Source organism: Callorhinchus milii, unplaced genomic scaffold (genome assembly GCF_018977255.1).
Source record: "Callorhinchus milii isolate IMCB2004 unplaced genomic scaffold, IMCB_Cmil_1.0 Scaffold1, whole genome shotgun sequence".
Lineage (NCBI taxonomy): Eukaryota > Metazoa > Chordata > Chondrichthyes > Chimaeriformes > Callorhinchidae > Callorhinchus > Callorhinchus milii.
Window position 1 is genome coordinate 11,020,812 of NW_024704742.1, and position 14,015 is coordinate 11,034,826.

Sequence of the window (14,015 nt, forward strand, 5' to 3'; positions counted from 1 at the left end):
TGTGGGTGAATCAGTGCAGCCAATTGTGCACAGCTATGTCCCACAACCAGTCATGGATTGAGCGACCACATTTTTTTCAAAGGGATTATTATCCCCAGAAAAGCGGACCACCAATCAACAAATATCCAGGTTCCTTCTTACTGCTAAGTAAACAGAGGCATGTGGAGTAAGGAAACTTGCCCAACATTTTGCCCTGCCGGGAATCGAACCTAAATCCTTTCACCTGCGAGGCGAGTGCTCTAACCACTACGCTGCAGGACTCCTACCATTTAATTCACATAGGAAATGAAACCATACTCTGTAATCGGCAACTGCAATGAAGCTACAGGCTGGCTTTTGTCACAACCATTATATCAAAGACAAGGGCAAGGGATGCATCATAACCAGGTATCAAACTATTCCAAATATGAGGCTACTTAAAAAGTGAACTCCATATTCTTTTTCATATGTGAGCCTGGATCAGTTGATAGCTCTAACACATCTGAGTCAGGAGGTGTGTGTTCAAGGACTTGAAAGTAAGTGACTCTCCATTGCAGTGCGGTGGGGTGGGAGGAGTGGGGGGTTTGCCGGCCAACAATCCTCCAAATAAAATTGGTCACACCTCACAGCTTTTTGTGGGACAATGCTATGCTCAAATTAACTGCTGCATTCAACCACAAAACACGCATATATCCTATGAAGCTCTTTGCAGCTATACCAAAATGCAAGGATAATATTTCTCTGACTCACTCTCAATCTTAGACTTTCTTTCATTCTCTCTTTCTCTGTCTCTGCCTATCTCATTCAGCCTCTTTTTATAACTTTCTCTTTTCCTTTCTCTCTCTGACTCTTTCCTCTCTTTAAGTCTACATAGTTAATAAAAAAAACTTACCTTGGCTCTACCAGAGATGACGTCTTGATGTGAAAGCTGCTACATCACATACAAGGATTATTATTTATTATTATTGTGGAGACCTGTAGCAAATTGGTTGGAGCCTCGCAATTGAGAGGACCTGGGTTTGATTACCGGGCAGGGCGAAACCTAAGATAAGTTTCCTTACTCCACACGCCTCTGTTTACCTAGCAGTAAGTAAGAACCCACAGCAGATTGCTTCCCGGGAGGTGATTATCCCTTCAAAAAATAATAACAATTTGGCAATGTAATAAAGTGTTATATCAAATGCAAGGATTAGTATTATTGTTACCAGCAAAGGAAAATCCATATGTGCACTTATTAATATTGATTAATACACCAAGCTGTATTGGGAAATCACACGTAATAATGATTAATGTAACAATGTAATAATGAAAGTAATGGTATCACTTAGCTTTTTACTAATTTTGATTGGTTATAAATCGAGGATTAATTTTGAATTACCAGAAAGAAAATGTGCCTTACACTTGACCACATTAATGATGAGGAAACATTCTTACCCTGTATTTTCTTCCACCTATAAAAAGAATTCAATTTTTTCTCCACGTTGCAGTATTTTCCAGTCGCTCACATAATATTTATGTACTAAAGCTATTAATCTCCGTAATATCATTTTAATATTAAAACAAACTATAATTTGCAGTTTTCGAGGGAGCCCAAACATATACCCACTTTGAGTTGCTGATCAATTCTGGTGAAATGCTAAGTATTAAACCTAATATGGTATATCCTCTGCAATTTGCTTTACATGTGTCAAGAAGCAGTCATTGATTATCTCTATCAAATTTCACCATCATTTGAATAATTATGAGGCACAACAATACCAGCACCACTTGTCATGCAAGCTGCAGAGCCCAGGTAGCTCAAGTGGTGAGTCCTGTAGCTCAGTGATTAGAGCACTCTCCTCGCAAGCGAGAGACCTAGGTTCGATTCCCAGCAGGGCGAAACGCTGGGCAAGTTTCCTTATTCCACACATCTCTGTTCACCTTGCAGTAAGTAGGAACCCGGTTGTTCGTCGATTGGAGGATTGCTTTTCCGGGGGTAATAATTATTTTAAAAAATAATAATAATAAATTGGTCACTCAATCCACGATGACTGTTTGTGGGACACTGCTGTGTGTAAATGGCTGCCAAGTTTTGCCCCAAAAATATACAGTCAATTCATTTTACAGTATATTCTGTGAAGCACTTTGCGATGTCTCAATGACGTGATAAGGCACTATATCAAATGCAAGGATTATTATTGTTATTACCTAAGTTACAGTCACCGCAGAGTTCCATGTACACACAACCTAGTGGCAAACCCAGTGCTGATGTCTGTTCCATCAGGCATTCACTCTGAATAAATAGGTTGCAAAAGTTATTGTGGTCATCCAGAATCGTTTGGCTTAATTGGAATCAAAGTAAATAGAAGTCAATATTGCTTGAGCCTAAGTTCGTCCACTAGTACCTTTATTTGCAAGTACATTCAGACCTGTTTTTAGCCTGTTGTACAATTCCTGCATGCAGGGAACCTTTTGACAGCTTCTTGTCTCAAAGTGATTTATGAGCTGCTTTGTAGCTTCCCTTTCCTCACGTGAGCTGGAGGTGAACAAGCCAAGCCATGTTTTTGAACACAGTGTTTTCTGGCAATCTCGCTTTGTATTAATCTGATTTGGGGTTATGTTTCACTGACATGACAGCATGAAATGCTACGTGCACTTATCATTACAGCGCCCGTTATTCTCAGTGCGTTCCAAATATTAGTGTGCTAATTCAATGGCAATATTAATGGACCAAGTATATGAAAATGTAATCATAGTGCTTGAATGCTTAACATTCCCGTCAGCCTGTTTCAATTAATGATACAATTGACTGCCAACTATGAAAGCCATTGCATTGCTTTTAGTGGAGAGGGAGTGAGAGAGGTTCACAAAAACTGTCACTCTTACACCTGAAAGCATGGTAGTCCCACCCCAAAAAAGACTTTTGACTTGCCAGCTTCCCACACTAATACATTCCGAAGTTCCTGGTCACCGCTAACATTACTTCCTGGGCAGAGCATGCTTAATGCAGTCCACCTGTGCAAAAAGCACAGGAAATGACCTCAACACAACCTGGTAACCTGAAATTTGCCTGTTTTTCTGCCAATTTCTCTCAGTGGTCAACAATTGCCAAAATAAAATTGGTCACTCACTTCATGGCTGTTTGTGGGCCATTATTGTGTTAAAATTGACTACTGTTGTAACCTACAGATATACAGTTTTCAATACAAATACACAGTAAAATCTTGTGGAGTTCTTTGAGGTGTCTCGCCTATATGATGAGGTGTGATCAAATTCAAAGATTATAATTATTTCAATGCAGATAAGTCCAAGTTGTTGGTTTTCCAAACACCTCAAATGAAGCTTCAGTCTGTTCTGTCACCTTTCTAGATCCTTCACAGTACAATTACATATTGTATAATAGAGTTGCAGTGCTTATTCTAGGCTCCAACCGATAATTTTCGGTTATATTTATTCCTGGGTTACTGTATGTGGTCATTCCTGCCAATCAAGGTGACAATCCTCAAAGTAATTAAAAATGGCTTTGAACATATGCTCACAGCAACTATTCTGTGAAGAGCTTTGAGACGTCTCAGCAATGTGATAAGGAGCTATATCAAATCCAAGGACTATTATTATCGTACTCTTCACGCATGGGAGCATCTCAAAGCATTTAGATGTCTTTCTCTTCTTTGCTTGTCAAGCAAGTAACAATGTGAACATAAAATGATTATAAAACATAAATAACTCTTACATTTTCTGAAAGTTACATAGCAAATGGTGAATCTTTTCTAGTGAGTCTTGTGATGAGAAAGGTTGCTTAAAATAATGCAGTTCCCGCTTCAGATGAATGATTCACATTACACTGCAGAGATGGTTCTGTTTCCCAAGCCAGTCATTTGTCTGACATTTTGAATAAGACTGTCACATTGCATTAAGTTATGCTTTTTTTTTGCTGTGGATTTGAGCCTATCGAGAACTGGGCTGAGATTACTCAAATTTAGTTCAGACAGCAGACTTCTATCTTTTCAGAAGGCAAAATACTGCAGATGCTGGAAATCTGAAATAAAAACAGAAGTCACTGGGAGCACTCAGCAGGTCAGGCAGCATCTATGGAGAACGGAAAGTGAGTTAACGTTTCAGGTCGATTGCGCGCAGCAATGTTCTATAAATAGCCATGAATTTTATCTGCGGAATAATTGAGGATATTTAGGGGTAGAATTACAGACATTTTCAGAGTGGTAAAGGAGGCCATTCATCCACTGAGTCTACATCAGTGGATATGGAGAAACTAAATAAAAATAAAAAAGTTGTCATAGTCTTTATGTCGGAGTACGTTTGAATGGACAAGCAATGTTCCAGTGATAACAAGAACAACAACAACAACAACTCGCACTTATATAGCACCCTCCACGCAGGGTACCGTCTCAGAGCGCTTAAAAATGGTAGAGCCTGACTCAAAGCTGCGGGAGGGGGAAGGGGGGAAAGGGGGGAGGTGGCTGTGAGCACGGTTGAAGAGGAAAGTTTTCAGGTGGGAGCTCAGAGAGGTAGGGAAGTGCCAGGAAGTGAATGAATTTGAACACGATTGTGAGGATCTTGAAGTCGATCCATTTGGTGTTGGGGAGCCAGTGGAGCCTGGGCCAGAACTGGTGAGATGTGGGTACGGAGTTTGGTCGGGGTCAGTATGCAGGTGGCAGAGTTTTGAATGAGCTGCATCTTGTGAATGGTGGAGTTGGGGAGTCCGGCGAGGAGTGCGTTCAGTAATTAAAGCGGAAAGTGACAAACGCATGCAATGAGGGTTTCGGCTAAATTTGCAGTAAGTTCTGGTTGGAGGTGGGCAATGTGACAGAGGTGGAAGACAGTGGTCCTTGTCATCTACAAAAAGGCAATAATGTTATCAAAAGCTCAGATGTCAACAAAATTCTAAACAGAAGGTTTGATTGGTTTGAGGCAGTTAATTAAATATCACGTGTGTATTAAATTCATTTAAAAGAATGTGCTTTTATTTGTAATCTATTTACAACAGTGAATTTTAATTTTAATAATTTATCTTTCTCTTACAAACCTATTTGTGGAGTCCTGGAGCTTAGTGGTTAGAGCACTCACCTTGCAAGCAAGAGGACCTTGGTTCGATTGCCAGGCAGGGCGAAACATTGGGCAAGTTTACGTACTCCACACACCTCTGTTTACCTAGCAGTGTGTTGGAACCCAGTTGTTAGTCGATTAGCGGATTGCTTTTCCGGTGGTAATATACCCGTAAAAAAAATGAAAAATAATAATAATTTTGGTCACAATCCACGACTGTTTGTGGGACATTGCTGTGCAGAATTGGCTGCCGCGTTTTGCCCACAAAAGATACAGTCAATTCACTTTACAGAATATTCTGTGAAGCGTTTTGAGAAGTTTCCAAGACGTGATAAGGTGCTAAATCAAAGGCAAGGATTATTATTATTACTTGTTGTTTTTGAAATTGGGTATGATATGAAGTTGACTTTTGTTGATGGCACGTGATTTAGAACAAAAGATACTTCCAAATTTCTCTACTTCTCACATAAGGTCTGTGTATGGGTGTGAGTGCCAATCTGTTGACTTGAGCAAATGAGTGTTATTTATTTTTGTGCACTTGGACAGTGAGAAGCATCAACCTGGCTCAGCTGATAGCGTTCTTGCCTCCAAGCCAGAAGGTTGTAAGTTTTAGCCCCACTTTGGGTCTTTGAACTCGTATAATATAGGCTGACATTCATTACAGTGCTGAGGGCGTGCTATGTTGTCAAGAAATGCTTTCCTTCGGAAGAAATGTTAAACCAAGATCAAAGCAGCCTGTTCAGATGGACATTAAAGATCCTTGCATTTCCTTGCAGTTATGTAACGCCTTATTACATAGTTAAGACATCTCAAAATGCTTCATAGGATATATTGTAAAGTGTATTTTGTGAGCAAAATGCAGCAGCCAGTTTGCACACAGAAATGTCCCAAAAATAGTCATGGAGTGAAAAGACAATTATTTTTATTCAGGGATTTGTTGGCCATACTGGGAGAAACTCCTTTCTCTTTTCAAATGGGATCTTTAACATCCACATGAACAGGAGACTGGACCTCAGTTTAACATTTGTCTGAAAGTCAACACTTCCAGCACTGTATTAGAGTGTAAGCTTGAACTTTGTGATTCCAAGTCCCAATGTGGGGTTTAAACCCACAACCTTGTGACTCAGCAGCGAGAGGGCTACCAACTGAATCAAGCTGACACACTAATGACACTCTTTGAAAAGAAAAAGTGTTTCTCCCAGTGTCCAGGCCAACAATTTCAGCTGTTTACAGAAAAATCCTGTGGAGTGCTTTGAGACGTCCATCTAGCATGAAAGGTTCTATATCAAATGCTAGTATTATTTTTATGTCATGAGAAGAGACTATCTGTCACACTGAGCTCACTCCTTTGAAAGTCCCTTTTAAAACAGTGAACTCTTTTAAGAATAGGATAAGACGCTGAGCGATAAAAATATTAATGAACATGGAAAGAGAGAGAGAGCGAGTGTGCGCTGAAAAGTGGAATAAATAAAATAAGGGCAATTCTAAAAAAACAGTTAGTAATGGCACAGACAAGAATGATGGGCCATTTTCTTCAGTAACATTTCTATACCTGTCTTGTTTTCTAAAACTCAGTAATTCTATCTGCAATCTATTGTTCACCTACAAATGCGCAGTCACTCCACTTGGTAGTAAATCCTATGCAGTGCTTTGAGGTGTTTCAACCTCAAAAGGCACTAGAACAAATGCAAGAATTATAATTATTATTATTTCAGTCTTTAACCAGTCTTTAACCCCTCCCCTTCCTCAAATACCCACCCTAGCATAGAAACAATTGTTTTACCTGGAGCCGAATGTTCATCTTAGTCTGTAGAAACAACAACAAAAACTTGCATTTATATAGTGCCCTTCATGTATCTCGGAGCGTTTAACAGTCTGATGTCAAGCCGGGGGAATTGAAGAGGTGACTGTAAGCACGGTCAATGAGGAAGGTCTTCAATCATTTTCTAAAAAAGGGAAAGGAGGGGGCATGTTGGAGGGATTGGGAGAGAGAGATCCAAAGCTTCAGGGTATAGTGTTTGAAAGTGTGGCTGCCGATAGTGGAGCGGATGGCATGAGGCCAGAGTCAGCCGAGTAGAATCAGAGGAGAGTAGAGTGAGGAGAAAACAGGTCAGAAAGGTAAGGAGATGTTAGAGCGTGAAGGCATTTGAAGACAAGTGAGAATATCTATGCCTACATACTGCTCCCAAGTTGATAATTATCCAAATCTTTTAAAAGGCGTTAAGTGATACAGCATCAACGGCTTCTGTATGAAGCCAGCACTACTGTGAAGAAATGACAAACATCTAATATTTAGATACTTTTTCATACTTTTTCATAAAAAGTTCATACTTTTTATTTAATTTGGTTGCAGCCTCGAAGAATTGAAATAGATTTGTGAGGCAATATCAACAACTACAACTTGCATTTATACAGCACCCTTTACGCTGAACAGCATCCCAGAGCACTTGATCTATTATGTCTAAATCCATGTTGACTGCTCTCTAGAGCCTCTGTGCCTTTTAGATAGTGTTTTATATTATGTTCTCAAGCAATTTTCTCAATGCAGATGTCAGGCCAACAGGTCTATAATTTCCAGATGAATGAGGATTCTATATAAATCCACAGAATCATGGAATTTGAAGTACAGAGGAGGCTCTTTATCCCATCAAGCCTTGTATGAAAAAAAATCTGATTGGTTCCATTGTCCTGCCTTTTCCCCATACAATTTCATATTTTCCCTTTTCAGCTATTCATCTTGTTCCCTCTTTAAAGCTTGTAAGATTCTGCCAACACTACCATTCTCACTATGATATTCCACAAAGTTACAACCCTTTGTGTAAATAAAATCTAACCTTTGCTAATTATGGTCTATAGTCTATGGTCTATAGTTACCAATTAAAATAGTGAAAATAATTTCTTCCTGTTAAACTTTATCAAAACACGGAATATTTTTCACTTCTCTCAACCTATTCTATTCTGGATCCCTGGGGATGTCATAGCCATCAACTACAATGAGAAGATCTATGAGCTCTGTATCATGGAAACAAAACCAGATACAGTTGTTCCCATCATTGAATGTGATATGAATCTGGATTTTAATTATCCACTAGGACACAAAGAGCCGGAGGGGCTTAGCAAGCCTGAGGACTCCTTAGATCTTGACCCTGAGGATGCTGCCTTTTTAGCAGCTGATTTAGAATTCCAAGCATTCACAACCTGGTTCTGACAACTGGTGAGATGGGAAGAAGAAGTGTTGAACCCAGTCCAGCTCACATCAACCCCGAGGATATTAGAAGAGGAATCCCAAACTATGATTTTAAAATAGGAAAAATTATCTTCATTGGAAACTCATGACCAAAGCCCAAATGACTGGATGACGACACTGCATCCAGCAGTTTCATTGCTTTCTCTGGAGAAGGAAAGTCTCTGTACAAGAGAGGAAGAAAGCCGTAGAACACTTTGCTGGAGGAAAATGGCCTTTCCCGTTTGGACATGGAACTTTGGAATCCACAAAACCTTCTTCAATTGGTATTCTTTGCACTATCCCACCCAAAGACTGCATGTTTATTTACTTCATATAGTGGTTTCACAAGGACAAGTAATTTGGATTGAAACTTGATATAGTAACTTTCATATAGGGAGGATATTTGGAATATTTGGACACATTTGGAATGATCTGCCTGAAAGGGCAGTGAAGTCCGATTCGATAACAGCTTTTAAGAGAGAACTGGATAGGTATCTGGGGAAGACGGGTTTGCAGGGTTATGGGGAGAAAGCTGGTGATTGGGGTTAGTGAAAGTGACTTGCTCTGTCAAAGAGCCGCACAGACTCGATGGGCCGAATGGCCTCCTTCTGTGCCGTAACATTCTATGAATCTATGAATCTATGAATATTTCGAAGCACTTCACAGGATTTACCACAGAGTTCAATGACTATGTATTTTGTTTGCCCATTGTCTGGGTCCCAGTCAGTATTCTAAGCATCACAAAGCACCCCGAGACATTATATAAATGCAAGTTGTTGATGTACAAAACATGTGGCTATCTACATTATTTAATTTGAACAATAGCCTGACCATGTGTCTTTGAAGTTGTACCTTCTCTTTTTCACGATGGTTTCACTTAATTGATTTCAAGGTAATCTTAAAATAGACCATTTATATCTATTCAAGCGGATTGTGGAACCTGTGAGAACAGAAATTGCAATTACCCTCCCCTCCCCTCCCCCGATACACCCACGTACAGATGGGATGCATGGAATTCTCAGTTGGTATTGATACTCGTAAACCATCTTGGTGATGGTTTTCCACATGTGTCAGATACACAGCTGACCAAAAGAAAGATAAACACACACACAACCCTCTAAGGATTTTTATCTGAAAGCGTAGTACTTAAAACTTGAAATCAACCAAGTCTAAATCTAAAGAGATTTGGCAGAGTTTGGTTACAGTGATTCTTATTTAAAAACAATTATCCTTATGTAGGTCTGGGAAACATTGTATCCAAAAATGTCACACAACTGCTGAATAAATCATCCGTGTTGAAGTATTTGTATCTCCCTTTCTCCTTGGGAAACATTACTTAAACAAGCTCTGGAAATGTGACTTGCATGCAGTATGAGTGGCACATCTATAGCTGACCATTTCCTGAGTTAAAGTTTTGACAGCACTGAATTCCTTTTAACTTGTAAGTTAAAAGTTAAGTACTTTTAATTAAGCCATTTACATTTCCCAAAGATTATCACAAATTAAGATACATGATCACACGCAAAATCAACTGAAGGTCTGACCCACTTTACTGGAGAGCAGAGCAGAATAACTGGAAAAAAATGCCTCACTCCTGTTTATATGTCAGTAAGATATGCAGTGGCATTTAACAAAAGGTTCAATTTTTACTCCATTTTCTTCCCCTCCCCCCCACAATAAATTACAACAAAAACAATTTGCATTTATATAGCGCCCTTCATGCTGGGTAGCATCTTGGAGTGCTTAACAATGTATTAGCCAATGGTGGAGCAGAGGGGAAGAGGGACAAGCAGGAAGCTGGAGCCAGTCGAGCATATTCATTGGGTGGGAGAGTGGGAACTAAGCAGGTCGGAGAGCTAGGGAAGTCAGGGACCCTATGTTGGGTAGGAAGAATAACTGGGAATCAAACTTGATGCCAAGGTTACACACAGGTTTGATAAGTCTTAGAGGAGGTTAAGGAGGTCAGAGCCGCAGGAGCAAAGGAATATGGCTTCTTTCTTTTCGACATTGCGCTCATTCAGGACTTGAAGTCTGACAAACAAGCTGACAGAACATCAGTGGACCTGGAGTTGCAGCTGGAGGAGAAGAAGCAGATTACTTACTTCAATGCAATCTAAACTAATTCTGGTTCAAATACATTTTAAATTATTTGCTCCTTTGTACAAGGACAGTGTTCATAAATGTTCTTGGCTGTATATCAGAAGGTAACATTTTGAAATTCCATCCTTATAAAGAACATTTGTAGAGTCCTGTTGCTTAGTGGTTAGAACCCTCGCCTTACAAACAAGAGGACCTGGGTTTGATTCCCGGCAGGCTGAAACATTGGGCAAGTTTCCTTACTCCACATACCTCTGTTTAGCTAGCAGTAAGTAGGAACCCGATTGTTAATCGATTGGCGGATCGCTTTTCCAAAGGTAATAATCCCTTCGCCATCATTGCTGTGCCCATTTGTGAAGTGGTACTATTTGCAGAAATGGTAGACAAATGGATAGTTCAAGATGTTTTGACTAATTCAATTAAGACACCTTTAGCATCTTAAAGTTACAATCTAAACACAAAACATTTTGAGTCAGATTTATCTTAATCCATTTTAATCCCTGTGACACAAAAGAGCATGAGATTCCTGCACCAATACAAAACTACAACTTGCGGGAGAACATCTCAGAGCACCTAGTTTCACTGAATAAAATAATTGTGATCAATTTAATCTGTGGCTGAATCGAATGAGCAATGACCGTGTTATTGATATAACACTGCACATTTTGTGCATTGGTTGGCAACTAATATAAATAATTAAATTATCAAAAATGAATGTGGGTCCATTACAGGCAGAGACAGGAGGAATTATAATGGGGTATAAAGCTATGGCAGAGTCATTAAACAATACTTTGCTTCTGTCTTCACATTAGAAGACACGGAAACTTACCAAAAATAGAGGGAAACCAAGAAGCCAATGTTAGTGAGCAACTTAGGGAAATTAACATCAGTAAAGAATTAGTACTAGGGAAACTGTTGGGATTGAAAAATGACAAATCCCTTGGACCTGATGGCCTGCATCCTAGGGTTTGAAAAGAGGTGGGGGCTGAGATAGTTGATGCCTTGTTTTTGATCTTCCAAAATTCTCTGGATTCAGGAACGGTTCCCACTGATTGGAAGATCGCAAACATAACACTACTATTTAAGAAGGGAGGGAGAGAGAAGATGGGGAACAATAGACCAGTCAGTCCGACATCGGTGGTAGGGAAAATTCTAGAATTCTTAATTAGGGATGTTGTAGTGGGGTACTTAGAGGACCATAACATGTTTAGGCAGTCAACATGGCTTTACAAAAGGGAAGTTATGCTTAACAAATCTTTTAGAGTTTTTGAGGATATAACTAGCAGATTAGATAGGGGGGAAACCAGTAGATGTAGTGTATTTAGATTTTCAGAAGGCATTCAACACATAAAAGGCTGCTACACAAGATTAGGGCACATGGAATTAAAGGCAATAATAATAATATTAATAATCCTTGCATTTGATATAGTGCTTTTCACGTCTTCTAGACGTCCCAAAGCGCTTCACAGAATATACTGTAAAGTGAATTGACTGTATATTTGTGGGCGAACGCGGCAGCCAATTGTGCACAGCAATGTCCCACAGACAGCCATGGATTGAAAATGACCAATTTATTATTGTTTTTGTTTTTTGGAGTCATTATTATTAGGCGTGTGGAGTAAGGAAACTTGCCCAAGGTTTCGCCCTGCCTGGAATTGAACTCAGTTCTCTCACTTGCAAAGCGAGTGCTCTAACCACTGAGCTACAGGACTCCACGCAATATATTAGCATGGATCGAAGAGTGACTAACGGAACAAAACAGAGAGTAAGGATAAACGGGTCCTTTTCAGATTGGCGTGATGTGACTAGTGGAGTGCCACAAGGATCAGTCCTTGGGCCTCAGCTATTTACCATCTATTTCAATGATCTAGGCGAGGATAGAGAACTTAAAATATCTAAATTTGCGGATGATACTAAGCTAGGTGGGAGAGTAAGCTCTGAGGATGACACAAAAAAATTGTAAAGGGATATAGATAGGCTAGGTGAGTGGGCAAGAGGTGGCAGATGGAATATAATGTGGAGAAGTGTGAAGTTATTCACCTAGGTAGTAAAAACAGAAAAGCAGATTATTTTCTAGAAAGGGAGAGACTGGATAGTGTTAGTGTGCAGAGGGATTTGGGTGTCCTTGTACACCAGTCACAAAAAGTTAGTATGCAGTTACAGCAAGCAACTAGGAAGGCTATTGGCATGTTGGTATTTATTGCAAAAGGTTAGAATACAAGAGTAGGGAAGTCTTGCTGCAAGTGTATAAGGCCTTGGTGAGACCGCACCTAGGATATTGTGATCAGTTTTGGTCTCCTTATTTAAGAAAGGACATACTCGCCTTAGAGGGGGTGCAGCGTAGATTCACTAGGTTAGTTCCTGGGATGAGGGGGTTGACCTATGAGGATAGGTTGAGTAAACTAGGCCTATATTCTCTAGAATATAGAAGAATTAGGGGTGATCTTATAGAAACATATAAGATTCTTTTGGGGCTTGACAGTGTGAGACTGTTTCCCCTGGTAGGAGAATCTAGAGTTAGGGGGTCACAGTCTTAAGATTAAGGGTCAGCCTTTTTGAACAGAGTTGAGGAAACACTTCTTCACTCATACCCAAAAAGCTGTAGTGCTCAGTCCTTGAACATATTCAAGACTGAGATTGATATATTTCTAAAGGATAGAGGGATTAAGGGATATGGGGGTAAGGCTGGGCAGATGGAGTTAGCTTAGAAGATCAGCCATGATCTTATTGAATGGCGGGGCAGGCTCGAGAGGCCAAATGGCCTATTCCTGCTCCTAAATCCTATGTTCCTATGTTCCTATAATAAGGAAGCTCAAGAAACAGTGTGTGTGACCTCAAAAACATTCATTATTTAAAATGAGGTTAACCGTTGATGTGTTGAGTGAAGAGCGAGTTGCACAGTGGAACTTTTGAGTGGCACCATTTAATCACATTCGTTGAAACTTTAGTTTTAATTGCTATGTTATGAGGGAGGGTTTTTTTCCCCCCAGATTGGGATTTGGCCAATCTGCTCAATTGGCGCTCATTGCTATCTTCCAATACACCAGAGATTGCTTTCCAGGTGGCTGCAAATTAAGTCATTGAATTGGAACTCCAATATGATAATCATTAGCACCTTAACAAGCAGGAAATGTGCCCCTTGATCCCTATAATGCTTCAGGCATGTAATAATTCAGAAGTGCTCTCTGTTCTAAAAAAAATAGACTGCAGAAATAAGAGCCCAGATTCCAAGCAAGTGTGATTTTAATATTCCCTTTTGGTGCTTAATAAAAAGCAAACACAAGATTAAGCAATACAATACGTAAACTTACTGTTCCCCTCACCAATTGTAAGTTCTTACTACCAGTTGCCCTAAAGAGCTGAATGTGAATTGCATTGTCAGCTTACTTTAGGAGATTTTTTTTACACTTAAGCTCGTCAATTGTGGGTTTCAAGAGGGAAGTGGACAGATATATGAAGGCTTGAAGGGGTAGAGGGATGAGGTGGGATTGAAAGTATAGTTTGCTCTGAGATTTGATGCAGACTCAATGGGATGAATGGCCTCCTCCTGTGCTGTTTCTTCCTTCACTGTACTCAAATCTCTAGCTCAGTTTCACCCTCTCCTTAACAATCCAGTTAAACGATTGATAGCTTTCCTGGTGACAAGTGGACAGAAATGTGTCTGACTCTG

At 39.8% G+C, this 14,015-nt stretch overlaps 1 pseudogene; it reads left to right on the forward strand.

The window, feature by feature from the left end:
* The first annotated feature begins 316 nt into the window (after positions 1–316).
* LOC121849791 lies at positions 317–8,457 on the forward strand (annotated as a pseudogene).
* The last annotated feature ends 5,558 nt before the right edge of the window (positions 8,458–14,015 follow it).